The sequence below is a fragment of the Manduca sexta genome, chromosome 26 (assembly GCF_014839805.1).
Source record: "Manduca sexta isolate Smith_Timp_Sample1 chromosome 26, JHU_Msex_v1.0, whole genome shotgun sequence".
Classification (NCBI taxonomy): domain Eukaryota; kingdom Metazoa; phylum Arthropoda; class Insecta; order Lepidoptera; family Sphingidae; genus Manduca; species Manduca sexta.
Window position 1 is genome coordinate 5,560,949 of NC_051140.1, and position 19,476 is coordinate 5,580,424.

The following is a 19,476-nucleotide window of genomic DNA, read 5'->3' on the forward strand; positions in this document are numbered from 1 at the left end:
TTTGTAACAGATTGTTTTCTACTTGCATAACAACACAAATAAAATGGCGCATTTTAGGCAATGTTACTCCAACCTTTAGGTGAGTCGCATCACTTACATGCTCTTTTTCCTCTATTCTATAAAAAAACTTGGCGTCATTGCTATTAAGATGCACTCAGACATTGCACGTTACAATAAAATAAACAGGTCAGTAGCTCTTGCCGAATCCCTTACCGGCGCATTTGATATCGCTCGCATAAACCACATTTTTCTGAGCAAACCTCATTAGCATTCCGACGTCGTATTCAAATACTCAAATAAAACGTATCCGACCTTGGGCTTGAACGTCGCTTTTTGCTGATTTCATATTAATTACGATGTATTGCAATTATTTTGAAACGAAGATTGTGAAACTTGGTAAATTTTTGTATTTTATTTGACATATACAGGTTACGGAGACTGTAGATCTTGATAATGGTATTTAATTTGTGATATATGTCTTTAAATTGATCTATTTTGACGTCGTGTATCGTAAAATAGACTTCATGTATAAGTAGTACCACAAAAGAAAGACGTTAATTGCCTTAGTTATAGTTTGACTGCTTTACAATTACTATTAGGTATTCAGGTCAGAATTACGGTTTTGAAAATAAGGAGATTTAAAACATGTATGTAAAATCATCGCTATGTATACGATTCTAGTACGCATAATAAATAAATATGTTATTATGTTCAATGCTGAGGTTTTATGCTAAGAAAAGATCAGTAGCTAGTAACATTATACACAAGTCAAGGTTTTGAAAGCTAGATGTTGAAGTTCCGACGTGCATCGATAAATTCTCTTGTTTGTATGTTTACTGAAACGTGCCCTGCTTTGTTAACTTGGTTAGCACACGAGATTTGTCTCATGACCTTCGCGTGCCAGAGGAGAGGAGCACTGCCAATCAATCGTTTGAGTTATTTGAACTGTTGAAAGGAGCGGCCAGCATGGACTATGTGGCAACAATCGATGTAGCGACTGTTAATGGCTTTGGTTTAAGTACTATAGTCATTTTTAGATCGATTAAAATCATAAGTATATTAAAGTAGTAAGTATGTTGTTTCTATGGATTAAGCCGCGAAACATTTTACATCCAAAATCCAACATTAACATCGCCTTAATTCTGTTAATGAGATATGAGTTTTGACTACCCACAATAAATGTAAATTAATTATGTAATATTCAAAATATGTATTTATTTATGAATATGGTATATATTTATACCTGCCTCCGTCTATCTCTACACCACCACGATTTTGACTGGAATTAATGCTCTTAGCTAATGCCAATAAGGTATAAAGTATTTTAAATAATTAAATATGTGATACTAATCCGTAATTTTTTATATTCTGCTTTTTTTTTACAATATATTGGATTGTAAGTGTAAAACGGCCCTAAGTGTTAATAGATCATTTAATTTAAGACACTAAAGTGATTGTGACATGGTATTGTACGAGCCTTAGGTCATGTATTAGTATGCTAACAGAACTATTTGTGAAATGGCCGAGTTATTTATATTGAACAACAATGCACGACTTGGCAATCGCGGCACCAGATTGCATTGTTTGCTCTTTTGTTTTCGATCTGTTTATCCGTGTAGTAATTATTGTAAAATAAAAAACAGGTTGTAGTACCTTACTTTGATAATTAAAATTATACAATTATTATATAGTATTGCTTTTGAGTTTTCTGTGATTCGAGATTTTGCTTGGATTTAGCGACTACCCGCTCTGAAACCTTTATAGAAAAGGCGGTTTCTTCGTAAGTTTCTGTGTTCCATAATCTCCTGATTTATTTATATATGATTTATTGGTATTATATAGTAAAAGATTCAAGACGTTTTAATAATTATTAACATGTGAAAAAAACAACATCGTCTTGTAAAACTACAAAAGGTTTAAAATATTTACCTATTACGGCAAATAACCTTCCAAAAACTAATGGTGCTTGTATTGTATTAGCGGAATATTCCCACGGTTTTTTCTTAAATGAAATAAAAGCGTCAATGAAAATCGACCTCTGTTCGTAGGTCGTTTGTTTAGAGGTAAGTACGTGTTTGTCATAAAGGAAATCCATAATATATTTGCGTATCAGGGCCTCATAGGTATCATGTGTGTTAAAGAGCATCAGTAGTATTTTATTTATTTATCTAAGGGCCTGTTGCATAATGTTTGAGTAAAAGTTGTTCCCTAGCTAACATATAATAATACCATTATGTTATGTTAATATCCGAATAACTAGAGACGAGCTTGCCGTTCTCTTGATAGTAAGCGAAATGACAGCCCATAACCAATAGAAGCACCACCCAACACCGTGAATTACAAAGTATTGTTTGGTATTCCACTGCGCTCGCCATAAGATATTAGATGTCAAGTATTATTATGTCCAGTAGTCACACTAGCTACAATTTATACTCCTTGTAAGTGACCTCATCACTTAAGTAAGTAAACTTAAGTAAATTTGTAATGTCTAGATTATCTTCTACGTTCGTGATCATAAGAAGTCTTAATATGAAGCAACAGTTAAAAAACTCTGTCGTGAATAAGATAACTGACAGTTTATTTGGGCCGAAACCACAAACAACCTTGAGCTTTCCTCCTAAAATTTTTGCTTCTTTTTTTGGTTCCGAACAGGCTCTACCCGTCCCCTGTATGCGATCATGATGACTTTATAAAAGACTGTCTTTGGCTCGCGACTTCTCCGCATGGTTGTTTATTTATGTACTTTTCTGGGCTAATATATAGACTACTAGCTTTTGCTCGCGGCTTGGCCCGCGTGAAGGAATTTTTCGGGATAAATTTTTTTCCGACTTATTTGATATGTATCGTTATATTATGACCAAATTACACAAAATCATTATAAGTTGTGGCCTATGTGTTATTCTGATGTATAATCAATATTACTGTAAAGTTTCATCCGAATCCGTTCAGTAGTTTTTTCGTGAAAGAGGAACAAACATACATCCATCCCCACAAACTTTCGCATTGATAATATTAGTAAGATTAATAGGATATTATATATATTATGTTCATCCTGGACTTATGATATTGGGACAATTAATTACATTTAATTTGCGTATACTTCTGACATCTAAACAAACAAACTTTCTAATAATTTCCAGTATTAGATTCATATGTATAATCGTATAAATATTTACAAGCGATTATTTATTTATAATTATTGTATCAGAATAATAAGTTTATGACGCAGGTGGAATTTGGATGTGGGTTTGATGGAGGTTCATGTTATGATTCATTTTATATTAATTCCAGTATGTTGTTTGTGTCTAAAAGTTTATCGTAATTTTGCTTCAAACTTCGACGGCAATAATTCTTGGCAATTCTAATGAGAATGCGGCTGTGATTCGTATTATATCATGTCGAAATAAACATAATTATAATTCGGGAAGGTAAGTAGGTAAAAAACAAACAAATACTAACAATATAAATAGAAATGTAAGGTTTGTTGTGGATTTTTAATAATTATTTATGCGGAATGAAGATAAGCAGAAATTTCTGCGATAAATGAGTCATAATTTTCCTATTCACGTGTCGTTACACGTGCAGTGGTCTCACGTTTTAATTTCATCGCATCGCAGTTACTATGCAATTATTGTTGGCTGGATGTTGGTAGAACAAAAATGAAGGCTATTTAGAAAGACATTTTAAAAGACCAATACGTGTTTATTAAATTGTAAATTGTAGGTATTTAAACTTGTATTAACAAATTACAGACTTTTATGACATGGATGGTATTTGGTAGGTACTTTGAAATCTTTCTTATTATGGAAATAATCTATTAATAATATAATAAAATTTTAACTACCCCATGTCTGCACATTATAGATATTGAAGTAAAACTAATATTTGGGTGTTTTATTAGAGCTACAGAAACAAAAATAAAATTGAAGAACATGATCTGATTGTTTGTACACGCATCACATAAAATCTACTTCATGGAATTGAATGCAGTTTTCACTGATGTATTGGTAGAGGTATAACTTTAAAATGTAGGCCTCATTTTATTCCGGGAAAATATATAGTAGCACTTTTGTAATAAGTTTTACTCAATAACCCGTATGTTTCGGATGAGGTGTAAATATATATCTTGTAATTTCCCCTATTATTATATAAAATATTATTATTATTAATTTAGCATAAGTATGACACCAATGAGGTTTATGTCTAATTATAAATATATCTAACAATGTAGTGAATTAATTATATTAAGAATTATTATGTTGGTAACTCTCAATTGCAATTGTTTATTTAATATTTTCTTGTTGGCAACACTGCATTGAAATTGTTTATAAAATAGGGTGCAACAGTCATTTGAGCCCTCTTGTATTGTGGATCGCCTAATAAACAACACCTCTTGGCACTTCGTGTTATTCATTCGAAGACCCGGACCAGACCATTCCTCGCATCCTGCTCGTCATATTTCAGAAGTGGGATCAGAAAATGCCGCCGTATTACACAGGACTGCGTAAGAGGAAACTCAGCAACACTTCTACTGAAGCAACTAGTGAAGAAGAAAACGATAGCAATTTTTTTTCTTCTTTTGCAATACCACCCAATGAAGGACTGCTGCCACGTTCATCAAGAAAGAGGAGAGTTACCCATCTTGATGCTGAAATCATCCCAAAATTTGATCCGGGACAGAAGACAACTAATGTACAAGGTTGGTTACACAAAATCGATCAATTAGGAGATTTATATGAGTGGGAAGAGCGCGATAAAATCTTCGCCATGCAAATTCGTCTTCGGGGAGCAGCCCGAGAATGGTATGACGATCTAGATGATTACGGCGCTTCTTGGGCCATCTGGAAAGACAGATTAACAAAAGCTTTTCCCCGCTCCACTGATTTTGTTGACCGTCTCGAAGAGATGTTGGCACGAAAAAAGCAATGACGAAACTATGACCAAATATTTCCATGATAAGATTTCTTTGCTTAAGAAATGTAGTTTGGAAGGAGCAGCAGCTATATCCTGCGTAATCCGAGGATTGCCCGTGGAGTTACAAGCAAACGCAAAAGCATATAGTTGTGATACAGCAGAAGAACTTTACTATGGTTTTTATCATCTCTTGAAAATTATAAAAGTTAGAAGCGAAATCATCCGATTCTAAATCGACCTGGCAACGAGGAACGGCAACCAACATCGCCCCCAAGATTTGCTACAACTGCCGTAAGACTGGACATGAAATTCGGGACTGCAAATCCGTGCGCTGCCAAATTTGTCAACGGCTGGGCCACTCTGCCACGTCTTGCTGGTATGCTGCCGGGACATCTCAGACCGTCCCTAGGACAGCACAATACACCACGACTCAGCAGCAAGGAATACAGGCACCTCAGCGGCCAATGCAGGTGTGTAATGTATATTTTACCTCTTACAAACCTTTATCTCAATTGTATACGAAAACGATATCTATCAATAATCATACAGCATTGGCTTATATTGATACAGGTAGTAGAGTAAATATAATAACCTCAAATATTAAACAGAAATTGAAATTAAATTACTTACCATCAAATATTGTAATGCGAGGCTTCGGTGGTTTGCATATACCGTCATTAGGAAAAGTACAGTTTAACCTTCATATAGATGACGTGTACATTACAACTTGTGCTGAAATTACCGATGCTAATCTTAGTAATATAGATCTCATTATTGGACAACCTGTGCTTAGCCATCCAAACATTAGTCTTGTGGTGACGTCTCGAACAGTAACTTTGTTTACAACCGACACTACACAACACTTATCAGGGATCTCACTAAATAGTAGTGATTTTATTTCAAAAGTTTCGCTATTTACGTGCAATGACGTTGAGCTGTTTCCAGGCTGTAGCTGTGATATAAACGTTTACACCAATCACAATATGAATACTAATATTCTCCTAGTTACTAGACCAGTTTTATTCATGTTGGGAAAAAAATCATACCATATACCACAAACTATTTTAACACAAAAACCATATCAGTTACGTATTATAAATATTGGTAACACAATTATACAATGGCAATCTGATAAGTTAGTCACTCGCGCCGATGTTTACTGTTACGACGACGTACTGACAATTTCTGGCGAACCATATTTCGATATACCCACAGAGAACCCGAAAATGCATTTAAATCTTTATGATATCGATGTTGGTGAAATAGATAAGTATAATAAGTCACGTTTACATGACTTGTTAAATAAATATAGTAAAACATTTGCCGAGTGTAGTAGTGATCTCGGTACTAGTGATCTGATAGAGATGCATATTGAAACCACAACCCCAAATCCAGTTTATTGCAAGCCATATTGTTTATCGTATAAAGAAAATGAGATCGTTCAAAATAAAGTTGACGAACTTATTTCCGCGGGTATAGTCCAGGAGTCAATATCACAGTATGCTAGTCCAGTCATCTTGGTTAGGGAAAAAAGCGGGCGACTACAGACTTTGTGTAGATTATCGAGCATTAAATGCTCGCACAGTAAAGGATCGCTATCCTCTTCCACACATCGATGACCAAATAAACCGGCTTTCAGGAAAAACAATATTTACAACCCTAGACTTAACGCAGAGTTATTATCAGGTTAAAATTTCGGACGAATCAATTTCAAAGACTGCTTTTGTTACTCCGAGAGGCCAATATGAATTCCTGAAAATGCCTTTTGGTTTAGCTAATGCTCCTGCTGTATTCTCGCGTTTGATTCGTAGGGCTCTTGGTTCACTAGAAAGTAAAATAGCTATTTATCTAGATGATTTGACAATTCCATCTACAAGTATTGAGGAAGGAATAGATCTATTAGAAGAAGTTTTAAATCTTTTGACAAAAGCAAATCTAAAACTGAATCTAAAGAAATGCTCATTTTTAAAGACAAGCGTGAGTTATTTGGGCCATGAAGTCACTGCAGGTAGTATTAGGCCTGGTCTGACTAAAATAAATGCTGTTTCGGAATTCAAGCGACCACAAAATGTACACCAGATTCGACAATTTATAGGTTTAGCTTCATATTTTCGTAAATTTGTAAGGGGATTCGCTGAAATAGCTAGACCCCTTACATATCTTACCAAAAATAACACAGAATGGGTTTGGGGACACGACCAGGAACATGCATTCACAACCATCAAAGCTATCTTAACAACACGTCCCGTGTTGGCCATTTATGACCCACATGCTACGACAGAAGTACACACCGACGCTAGTAAGCTAGGCCTAGGCGGAATCCTATTGCAATACCAGACAGATGGCCTTTTAAGGCCCGTTGCTTACTTTAGTCGTGTAACAAGCCAAGAGGAACAACATTATCATAGTTTTGAACTGGAAACTTTGGCAGTAGTTGAATCCTTGAAACGATTTAGAATATACATTATGGGTATCCCAATTAAGGTAGTTACAGATTGTGCCGCGTTAAGAACAACTTTGAGTAAAAGATTTGATACCGCGTATCGCTCGATGGTGGCTTACTATCCAAGATTTTGACATAGAAATAGAATATCGTCCTAGTGCCCGCATGCAACACGTGGATGCTCTTAGCCGTAACCCAGTAGATACAATACCAGTTTTACAAATTGATGACGTAGATTGGCGCCTAACGTTACAAATACAAGATAAAAACGTGCAGGCCATAATTAATCAACTGAAAGAAGGAACAAGTAATCCAGATATTGTCAATAATTATGAATTAATTGATGATTGCTTGTTTCGTAAAACTTTACATGGTAGTAGATTTGTTATTCCAAAACTATCGAAATGGGGTTTGCTTCAGAAATATCATGACCAAGTAGGACATATTGGTTTTGATAAATGTGAAAAGGTTATAAAATCACAATTTTGGTTTGCTGGGATGACCAGGTTTATCCGAAAGTATATAAAAGCTTGTTTAACCTGCGCATATGCCAAGGGTAACTACGGCAAAACTGAGGAGAACTACATCCGATCCCTAAAGTAGATATTCCTATGCACACAATACATGTTGATCATTTAGGTCCTTTTTTTTTAAAAACAAGGAAAGGGAATTGCTATATATTAGTTGTTATAGATTCCTTTACCAAATTTGTGTTCGCAAGGGCGGTTCGAGGGGTAAGTTCAGTTGAAACGATAAAACATCTGCATGAAATCATTTCTACTTTTGGTAATCCACACCGAATAATTACTGACCGTGGCGTTGCTTTTACTAGCAGATATTTTAAGGAATTTGCTTTACAAAAACAATTTAAGCACGTCTTGAATGCAATCGCATGTCCGCGGTCAAATGGCCAAGTAGAAAGAGTAAACCGTACGATAATAAATGGCCTTAATACCACAGCGGAGAGCGAATGTACCTGGGATGATAAGTTAGTAGATGTCATTTGGGGAATAAACAATACCACACATGCAGTCACAGGTGTAGCTCCATTCAATTTGATGTTCTCTCACAAAAATTCTCTTCTCCCTGCATATTCAACCACATTAAATAGTGATTCGACTTCAAGGGCACAATTAGAAGAACGTAGAAAGGCTGCTAAGTTACATATAGATAAAAATATGACGGTCATGAAAAGTCGATATGACCGACGCCATAAAAGTTGTAGGAAATACCAAATAGGAGAATTAGTTCTATGGAAAGGAGGCATTTCTAGGGACAAGACCACCACGGGAATAACCAAAAAATTAGGAAGTCTATTCACAGGACCCTATAAAATTACTCATGCTGACTGTAGCATAGATCGATATACAATAAATAGTATAAAAGGAGTGAAAGGATATAGAAAATTCAGTGCTCTTGTGCCTAGTGACTCCCTTCGGCCCTACAAACCTACCGTTTCGGATAGTTCATCAGAATCCGATCGGGAGGTAGACAGAGACGATCTTATCGATTTATTAGAAAGTTAATGTTTTGATGGCTACATGACATTGTATTCCACTACGAAACTCAAAATAGAAAATAATTAAATATTCTTATGTAATTAGTTGTTACCCATCCACTTATTCTAAGGTGGTCATGAAAAGAATAATGATACACCCTAATTTCTAATAATTTAAATAAATCTAGTAATGTGTACGTCTTTATTAAACTTCTACTGTATGTCACAAGACTTAATCCATACATATATTATAATATTACCATATAAACATTGTTGTAAACTGAAATAATATTTAACATTCAATCTATACTATAAAAAATAAAGATATTATTATTATTATACAATATCTAGCCACTAAGCTATGTGATACTGTAGTCTAGATCTATGTGAATATCTAGGCTACAAAGCTATGTGGTACTGTAGTCTAGATCTATGTGAATATCTAGGCTATAAAGCTATGTGATACTGTAGTCTAGATCTATGTGAATATCTAGGCTACAAAGCTATGTGATACTGTAGTCTAGATCTATGTGAATATCGAGTCTATAAAGCTTTGTAATACTGTAATCTAGATCTATGTGAATATCGAGTCTATAAAGCTTTGTAATACTGTAATCTAGATCTATGTGAATATCTAGGCTACAAAGCTATGTGATACTGTAGTCTAGATCTATGTGAATATCGAGTCTATAAAGCTTTGTAATACTGTAATCTAGATCTATGTGGATATCTAGGCTACAAAGCTATGTGATACTGTAATCTAGATCTATGTGAATATCGAGTCTATAAAGCTTTGTAATACTGTAATCTAGATCTATGTGAATATCCAGTCTACAAAGCTATGTGATACTGTAGTCTGGATCTATGTGAATATCTAATCTACTTAACTATGTGAGCCTACGTCTGTTAATTTCTAACTGTGAATTATAATTGTTATCTTAATTACCAAAATTAAACTAATGCATCTTATAACATTATGTCGCATTATTACATTACGTACAAATATAATCAATCAATTAATTAAAATATGTAAAACACAACACTATAAGAAAAGAATATATTATTTTTTTTTTTTTTAACACAAAACCGCGTAAAATATTTTTTGTTTCAGCTCCCAAAAATGGGAGACAATCCGATTGATCGCCGTGGGCCACGGCAGCTGCAGGATGGCCGAATGTAATAAGTTTTACTCAATAACCCGTATGTTTCGGATGAGGTGTAAATATATATCTTGTAATTTCCCCTATTATTATATAAAATATTATTATTATTAATTTAGCATAAGTATGACACCAATGAGGTTTATGTCTAATTATAAATATATCTAACAATGTAGTGAATTAATTATATTAAGAATTATTATGTTGGTAACTCTCAATTGCAATTGTTTATTTAATATTTTCTTGTTGGCAACACTGCATTGAAATTGTTTATAAAATAGGGTGCAACAGTCATTTGAGCCCTCTTGTATTGTGGATCGCCTAATAAACAACACCTCTTGGCACTTCGTGTTATTCATTCGAAGACCCGGACCAGACCATTCCTCGCATCCTGCTCGTCATACTTTTATCCCGGAAAACCTTTCACATGGGCCAGGCCACGAGCAAAGCTAAAATTCAATATCACAAAAAACTTAAACAGGTATTTTATCGTTGACAGCTCTTTCTACTACTGTAGTAGTAAAAGATCGCAGCTAGGTATACCTATATTATAATTTCCGTGTCAACGAACTTTAAATACATTGAAATTTACCATTGATTTTAAATATAGTTCGACAAAAACAGTAACACAATTGCGTAATCGCAATACTTGCTTCAATGCCAATATGAATATCAATATTTTGTACATTAGCGATAAGTAAAAAATAACAGAAGAAGCTTCTTAGAAATACTCGGTGTAGTTTTTGTTGAGCGATCGTGTAATGATGAGTGGGACCATTAAAAACGGTTTTTGTGATATCAATCTGTTTTTATGTTCATTTGTTGCCAACGTGTTCTGTGGAGATACAAGATTATCTTACTATAAATGCACACACACACACACAAACACGCACACACACAACATCGAGCATTTATCCCCGAAGGGGTATGCAGAGTCGCAACCAGGGCACCTACTTTTCGCCAAGTGTGTTCCGTCCCATGGTGTGACAGGGGGCGAACCTATCACCATATCAGGCATAAATTCAGTACTACCTATAAATGCGAAAGTTAGAGTAAAGGCAGAAATCACTGAACAGATTTTGATGAAATTTGGTCATGTAGACAGTCTTAGATTAACATATTATAGTGTAAGTTTAAAGTTCTACTGTAGTAGTAACTACTGGACAAAATAAGACTTAACATCTCATGTCTCAGGACGGCGAGCGCAGTGAAATACCAAATAATACTTTGTAATTCAAGGTGTTGGATGGTGTTTCTACTGTTTATGGGTGTATCGCTTACCATCAGGCGAACGGCAAGCTCGTCTCGTCAATCAAAGCAATAAAAAAACCGGGCGGGTTCTCTTTTGGAAAATGTCACCCTTCGCCACTGCTGTATTATTCGGCCTGCTTTATTAGATAAAATATATTAGATTTATCCACATTGTACTGTTTTGTGAATTCTTTTATTAAAATATGGATTAAGAATTCCACACAGACTTTTTCTACTGTTACACCTCCACCAGCTTCGATTTAAAAGACTACATTCTAATTTTTTATACTATAAATATTATGTTTAAATATAATAATTTGGTTTGAATCAAACTTTTGAACCTTTTTTTTACTTATCTGCTCACGCTTACTAAAACTAAAGTCTGCCACATGAATAGCAGAAAAAAATAAAAAAATAATCACTTTACTCAAATAAAAGGGATTTACTACACACAAAGGTAAATGATAAATGTTTTAGTTAAACGTAGCACGTATACGCGATTTGAATTTTTGAATTTGTTCAGCTACATATTATGTCACTGAATGTACATTAATTAGGTTAAGTGTTAGCCGCCTTCAAAACATAACATATCACGGAAGCGAAGTTCTAAAAATACTAAATACTCAGTCGTAGCAATTTATGATTACTGCAGGAAAGGAAATATGCTATTTAAAATAAACATTACAATGCATATTACTTTACCAAAATTAGCGTTTTTGTACATACAAATAAATTATTTTATTTGTAGTATCTCGATTGTCGGTATAGTTCAAGCAAACTACACTTGTATATACTTCCACAAGGATATTTTCCATCATCTATATCTCTTTTCATGGCCTTAAAACCCTATTTTAATATAATAAGTACATATTAGGTTTTGGTGGGTAAACCATGATTCTTACAAATTGTAGATATTAGATGTATATAATATGAATAACTTAACAAGATATGTAGGACGAAGTGCAATGACACTCACGTGCTATCTTAGTGCAACAACATACACTGGGGCCGTTTCTTATGCGCCGAAGAAGGCCACCGCGGGTTTTTTGGTTTGTATGCCGGTGTGGGGTATACAGGGATTAGGAACTCGGTCCAATACTCGCTCGGATGATGTTATACTCCTGATGTCGACTTTGGGCTGTAACACCGGTGAAACCAGCATAACCGTTCCACAACTCCTAAGTGATAGGAGCGATCACGCAATTTTTGCTCGCGAAAAAAAGATACGAATGAACAGGTATGTCCGGACTACCCTCGACTCCTTTATAAATACATATCACTTACCATCTTATTCATAGTTATTTATCTAAGGACGGTGCATTGCTGTGATAACAAGTCTGTTTCTTAATGCTGACGGCATGGCAGCCTTCGCAGTGCGTAGGCATAGGGCCGTTGTGATTGGCTAATATTGAGATACAACTTAAATCTAGTTGGCTGTCGGATAAACAAAGCTGAGAAACAGACTTGTTATCACAGCAATGGTCCGTCCTTAGATAAATAACGTCTACGAACAAGGGGGTTATATTACAATTTACAATTATAGGTACATGTATACCAAATATAAATTCCATTAGGATAGTGATTAATATATCGCCCACAAGCGACAGTGTGTAAGCGTTATACAACGCGGAAGTGTCGTGAGCGGTACGTCGCGTCGTGACTGGTGATCGACAATTGTACGCCGATTCTAGGTGATATATAGCGGGAGGAGGGGTTTACTTTAATGATAGGCAGTGTATAGGACTACTACTATGTAGGGTGGAATTTAATTCGCTGTTTTCCCGAAATGTTTGTACTCATTAGTCAGTAGTGGCGAAGGGTGACATTTTTCTAAAGGGTACCCGATACAATATGTAGGTACTACTTATATGAATAATGTAGTCTGCAAATCGTTTTAAAGAAAATTAGATTTTACATGTTAAAGGGAAGTCGGCAAGAATATTTACTGTTTTTAGTAAATTATTATTGTTTTTACTTGTAGTCGGCCTATTCTAAAAAATCATAAAGTTACTAAACCAAAGATTATGCTTAGTCATTAATTCTAACAAATAGTAGATTTATCTAGTTCAATCAAGTTTGTGCACAATCTATACGCTTTATAGATCACAGCATGAGTTTGTACAGGTTGATCTTTCTGGCGAATCGATAGAGCGATTATGATTGAATTTGATTCACTGGCGTTGATTTTGTAATTCATTGAAATGTCAATTAAACAAGTGTTCGAAGATATACTGCAGACATTTGCATTCTATTTTGACTGGTGAGCTTGCGTTTGTGTTGCAATGATTAATACATCTTATAAACTCGTACTTGTGTGTTCGAAAGGGTTGACAGAGGTGTAGCCAAAATTCGCGAAAATTTTTATGTAATCCTCCGACGTTTTATTTGTTAAAACAGTTGATATGGTACATTTTGATTGAATCAATAGATGCAATGGCTTTTGATAACTGTTTTTTCTGTACCAGCACGACAAAGTGACCCACTGCATCTAATGGTAAGTGAAGTGGAGGTCCATAGAATGTCTGACGAGAGACGATTACCCCCGACAGGCGACATAATGTAACGGCTTTTTGGAATTTAATATACAGAGGTTGATTCCACATACGACACACTTCAAATAACCTAACTTTCATTTGCATGACGATCAAATGTCTTTAAACTACTGAATATTTTTTCTAATGAGTACTAACGATTTGTTAAGGCCATTATAATATTATTATAACTCTTAATTGGTTTCCTAAGATACAAGCCTTTCCTATTTTGGGTACCCCTGGTAATTTGCGTTGTTGTTTATAATTTAATGTAATTTTATTTATTTTTGTATATTTTAAGCTTTTATGTAAGTCTGATTTGTAATAAACTTGAACTATCTAAACAATTCCTGCCTTTGCCGTCTCCACAGCTGTAGTGGCCGCGGGGGTCGCGCCTTACAACGATCGTTTACGGTTTGTTCACCGCCACTCGTGTGTGGAGACCCACTTACCATCAATTGTTACATTTCGGAAGGCGGTGACGTAACGCGTTCGATGAATGTTACGACGTGTGTTCGCATGTTTTGATGATATTTATCGGGCCTTGTGTTAAGAATGTTTAGTACTTCCAGACTTACTAAGCTTTATCATTAGTGTCTAAAATTGCTTGCAAGTGTCGGTTCTGAACTACAGAAATTGCAACTGCGGGTAGGTCAGTGTCTCTCTGCATGAGTTACCAGAAAATGCAATATTTTGTGGTTTGCAGGGGTATTTAATTTTTTTGGAAAATATACTTCAAATTATCTCCTAGCATAATTCTATTAGGGTTTTTAATTATTGTTATTCTTATTACTTCATTTAAATTTTATAAAATACTAGCTTTTGCCCGCGGCTCCGCCCGCGTTACAAAGTTTTTCAGGCTAAAGTTTTCCGTTATAAAAGTAGTAGTTTCCCGGGAGCCTATGTTCTTCCCAGGGTCTCAAACTGTCTTCATACCATATTTCATCTTAATGCGTTGGGTAGTTTTTGTGTTTAACACGTTCAATCAGACAGATGCAGTGGGGGACTTTGTTTTATAATAATATTTTTTAGAACTTTTTAAGAGGAACAATCCCGTCATACATCATTGTTGCATAACTTTAACCGTTTACGCAGCGCACGCAACGGAAGCTCTCAAAACTAATAAATTGTCCCCGTTTTTGCAATATGTTTCATTACTGCTCCGCTCCTATTGGTCATAGCGTGATGATATGTAGCCCATAGCACTCCACAAATAAAGGGCTATCCAAAACAAAACGAATTTTTCAGTTCATACTGGTAGTTCCTGAGATTAGCCATTACTGCTCCGCTCCTATTGGTTATAGCGTGATGATATATAACTTAGAGCACTCTACAAACAAAGGGCTATCCAACGTAGAAATATTTTTTCAGTTTGGACCGGTAGTTCCTGAGATTAGCTATTACTGCTCCGCTCCTATTGGTCATAGCGTGATGATATATAGCCTATAGCACTCCACAAATAAAGGGCTATCCAACACAAAATGATTTTTTCAGTTTGGACCGGTAGTTCCAGAGATTAGCCATTACTGCTCCGCTCCTATTAGTTATAGCGTGATGATATATAACTTAGAGCACTCTACAAACAAAGGGCTATCCAACGCAAAAATATTTTTTCAGTTTGGACCGGTAGTTCCTGAGATTAGCCATTACTGCCCCGCTCCTATTGGGTATAGCGTGATGATATATAGCCTATAGCACTCCATGAACAAAGGGCTATCCAACGCAAAAAGAATTTTTCAGTTTGGACCGGTAGTTCCTGAGATTAGCTATTACTGCTCCGCTCCTATTAGGTATAGCGTGATGATATATAGCCTATAGCACTCCACGAACAAAGGGCTAACCAACGCAAAAAGAATTTTTCAGTTTGGACCGGTAGTTCCTGAGATTAGCGCGTTTAAACAAACAAACAAACAAACAAACTCTTCAGCTTTATATAATAGTATAGAAGTATAGATTCTATTTATTAATATTATAAAGCTGAAGAATTTGTTTGTTTGAACTTGCAAATCTCAAGAACTACTAAATAGATTTAAAAATTTGTCACTAATATGAAGCTGCATTACTACTGACTCCTGAGGGCTATTGGCTGTTTACCCCAGAAAAACATTTATGCCGTAAATTTTTATTTAACGCAGTTGAAGCCGCAAGCAAAAGCTAGTGTAATGGTGGAAATCTCTCAAAATTATTCATATTAATGTATGATAATGGTTGTTAATTTACAAATTAGTCTACCTATTATCTCATCATCAAATCTTCCATACACTACCATTTAAAAGCCCATAGATTATGCTAGTGATGTAATAGTAATCACGCAATTCATCGAATGAGAAGCTTTCACTTAAGGTTATAGCTTAAGGTCCCTTTTCATACATTTTGTTTCACCTTTAATCTGGGTAACTAAACAAGTATTGACAAGTAAAGAATTTAAATTCACGTCTAGTTAGTGATTAGTTCTCGCAGTTGAAAGAATTAAATACGACGAAATTTCGTCGTATTAAATTTTAAAGGCCGAAATATCCATGCATATTAATTATTTTTACGTTTTTCTTTCAACTGCGAGAACTAATCACTAACTAGACGTGAATTTAAATTCTTTACTTGTCAATACTTGTTTAGTTACCCAGATTAAAGGTGAAACAAAATGTATGAGAATGGACCTTAAGCTATAACCTTAATGTCTAATTAATTGAGATTGCTCGTTTGTCTGATTGATGTGCTGGTCGTTTTCATTGTACAATTCATAAGAGTTGCTAATCATAGTGATTAGAGTTATCGTTGATTGTAATACTTAGCTTCCTTGTTAGAGTATTGCTCGTATTAAAATAGATTCTATTATGTATATTTGTGAGTACATACATTGTTGGTTGAAATCGAAATAGTTCGTGGAATTTTTGGTTAGAAAAGGTTAAACTGAACAGTTTTAAGTTTTTTTTGTCGTCGTGAACTCTGCTTTCTCTATAGTTTAAAACAATTGATTGTTTAATTTATTGACTGGACTTTGTTCAGCCGGCCAATTGATTTCTATAGTCTTGTGAATTTAGAGAATCATAATTCGATGACAAAGGTAAAGTTAAATGTAATGTTGGTAAATAAATAATCATGAATAGAAATTGACGATAAATATATTTTACCTTGTACCTGTACGTTTTTTTTATTATTATGTAATATTAAATTTGTAGGTAGATTGATCCACGAATAAAACAAATTTTAGTAGTACCTAATGAAGATGTAATAAATTAAGACTTACCCCCTTATTCATAGACTTTTTTTATCTAAGGACGGAGTAAAGCTGTGATAACAAGTCTGTTTCTCAGTGCTGACGGCATGGCAGCCTTCGAAGTGCGTAGACATAGCACTGAGAAACAGACTTGTTATCACAGCTTTACTTCGTCCTTAAATAAAAAATGTGTATGAATAAGGGGGGTAGATTTTTTCGAATTTAGACTTGTCATATAATAACATATATGTATAAGTCACAACGCGGCAGAACGAAGACGTTTCAAAACATTTGAATACAATTGAAGATTTTTAAAACATTTCACGTAGTACCACACGGAAACATTTCTATTTCAACAATTCCGAGACGAAACAGATTCGTGATCCATTACTGCGTGAAGCGGTGTTTTGGCAACCGTTCTTGTTCATGGTAGATTAAACTGTTCTATCGTTCGTTGCCATCGTCTGTAAGGTTGCAAATGTCCCGTTTGAACACGACAGCAGTTTCAATATTTTTTATTGGAAATTTTTTGCTTTGTTAATCAATATTTTATTAACATTTTTTTTGGTTCTTTACCAATCCTGCTAGTTCAGCTCGATTTAAAAACTAACGATCCCTTTCAACGTTGTTGCCACATGGATCTAGTTATTGTTATGGTTTAATAAGGATCAATCTTCTATGGCAAAAACGGTTTAAGAAAACAGGAATACCACAGCCACAACATCAAGATCGTCGTCAAGAGGGGGCGAAGAGGGGCAGCTACCTTCCCCCCACCTTAGAGGTTCTTAAACTCGAATGAATTCACCAATTCCATTCCTAATATTCCGAATGCTTGATTACGCTCTACTCTATGTTATTGTTGAAGCGGAAAAGGGGGGAGGCACATGTGCTCCTTACTTACCTACAATGCATACTTTTCTCATTCCAATATCAATTTGCCCTCCTCCCTGGGCCATCGGCTGCCGACGCTCTTGCGCAACATGTAATGTCTGTAAGTGACAAAGTCAAGATTATGCCATCAGATGTACGCAATTTAATTTTCTACAAAAGTATATAATGATTGAATCAATTAGTTCCGTAATTATTATTGTTTATCTTGTAATAAGACGCAGAGTTTGACCCGTTGCACGATTGGCCACAGTTTGTTTGTGTCTAATTGATTGAAATGTTTTTAATGTTAGAGAAAATACTAAATAATCGTAATATCTTCAGTCAAATCGGAATGGATTTCTAAGGGTATGTAGATGAAATATGATTACAAACTCTTTAAATGTTGATTAATATCAGCCCTGTATTATATACTGTCCCATTGCTAGGCACAGGACTCCTCCACTACTGAGAGGGATCAAGCCTTAGTCCACCACACTGGCCTAGTGCGGATTGGTAGACTTCACACACCTTCAGAATTCCTATAGCGAACCTCTCAGGCTTCCTTATGACGTTTTCCTTCACCATTACACCGAATACATATATAATTCTAGGAAAGTCAAAAGTGTGTGCCCTTGGGTTTTGAACCTGCGGAAATTAGCCTCGGCAGTCCATTTCACGCCTAACTAGGCTATCGCCGCTTTTTTAAAATGTTGATTAGTGAATAGAAATATTTGGTCGCTGCCTTGTTCCTGATTGTCTATGACCAGGCCCTAACTTGAATGTCAGGCCATATTTTGTCAGTCACTAAAAGATGTCGCTACTTATTAAAAGTGAAAGCCGTCAACCAGCATATAATTTTCAATTAAATATGCTTTTATGTAATCATGTAACGTCAGTTGATTTTCAATTAACTCGCATTAAATTGGTACTGGTTTTAGATTTCATTGGTTTTAATCAATAAGCCTTTTATTAATTAAACGTGGGAATTACATAATTGGATGTAATCGCGCGTTTTCTAATCATTACTGTATTTCGGTTTGTAAACTAGTTTATTATTGGCACAGTTTGATTTAGTTTCTCATGATAACTTGTTTCCAGTTCTTCGAAAGTCCTACCTAAATTAGCCTTTATTGTCAAATGGATTATGCTGAAATTAATTTCTCATGCCTAACTGTTCAAGTGGTTATTCTGATGCGGGGTTGGGACCTATCTGGAACCTTATGTATTAGATACAGAGTGAGTATTTGTAGAGAGTATTTGTTGATAAGAACGTTGGACTCTAAAATTAGGTAGATATAGACGTAATACCTTGATTTTCTTTAATGACAGCTACTTTAGATAAAAATCCCAAGCCAGTTTGTGTTTTTAGTCTTTAAATACTTCCTTTTTAGTATTTTTTAGCTAAACACCATTTTAAACGAGGTAAACCTTGACAGTGACATTTAAATTGCGAATTTTATTAAGACGATCATTGTCTAGATAATACTTCGCCGAATGAAAATATTAATTCTGTTCTTATAAATGAAATAATTTGAATGAACAACATGCCCGTTTTGACGCAGCGGGGGTTACTTTAAGAATCAAAAGGTGGG

General features: G+C 35.0%; 1 protein-coding gene and 1 long non-coding RNA gene across 2 annotated transcripts in view; both read left to right on the forward strand.

Moving 5' to 3' along the window:
* Positions 1-19,476, forward strand: part of LOC115449611 — a 135,540-nt gene that overhangs the window by 41,135 nt on the left and 74,929 nt on the right. The window lies entirely within an intron of this gene.
* LOC119190727 lies at positions 5,122-10,359 on the forward strand. Its single transcript, XR_005113067.1, has 2 exons — positions 5,122-5,384; positions 9,967-10,359. It is a non-coding gene; the product is annotated as an uncharacterized LOC119190727 (long non-coding RNA).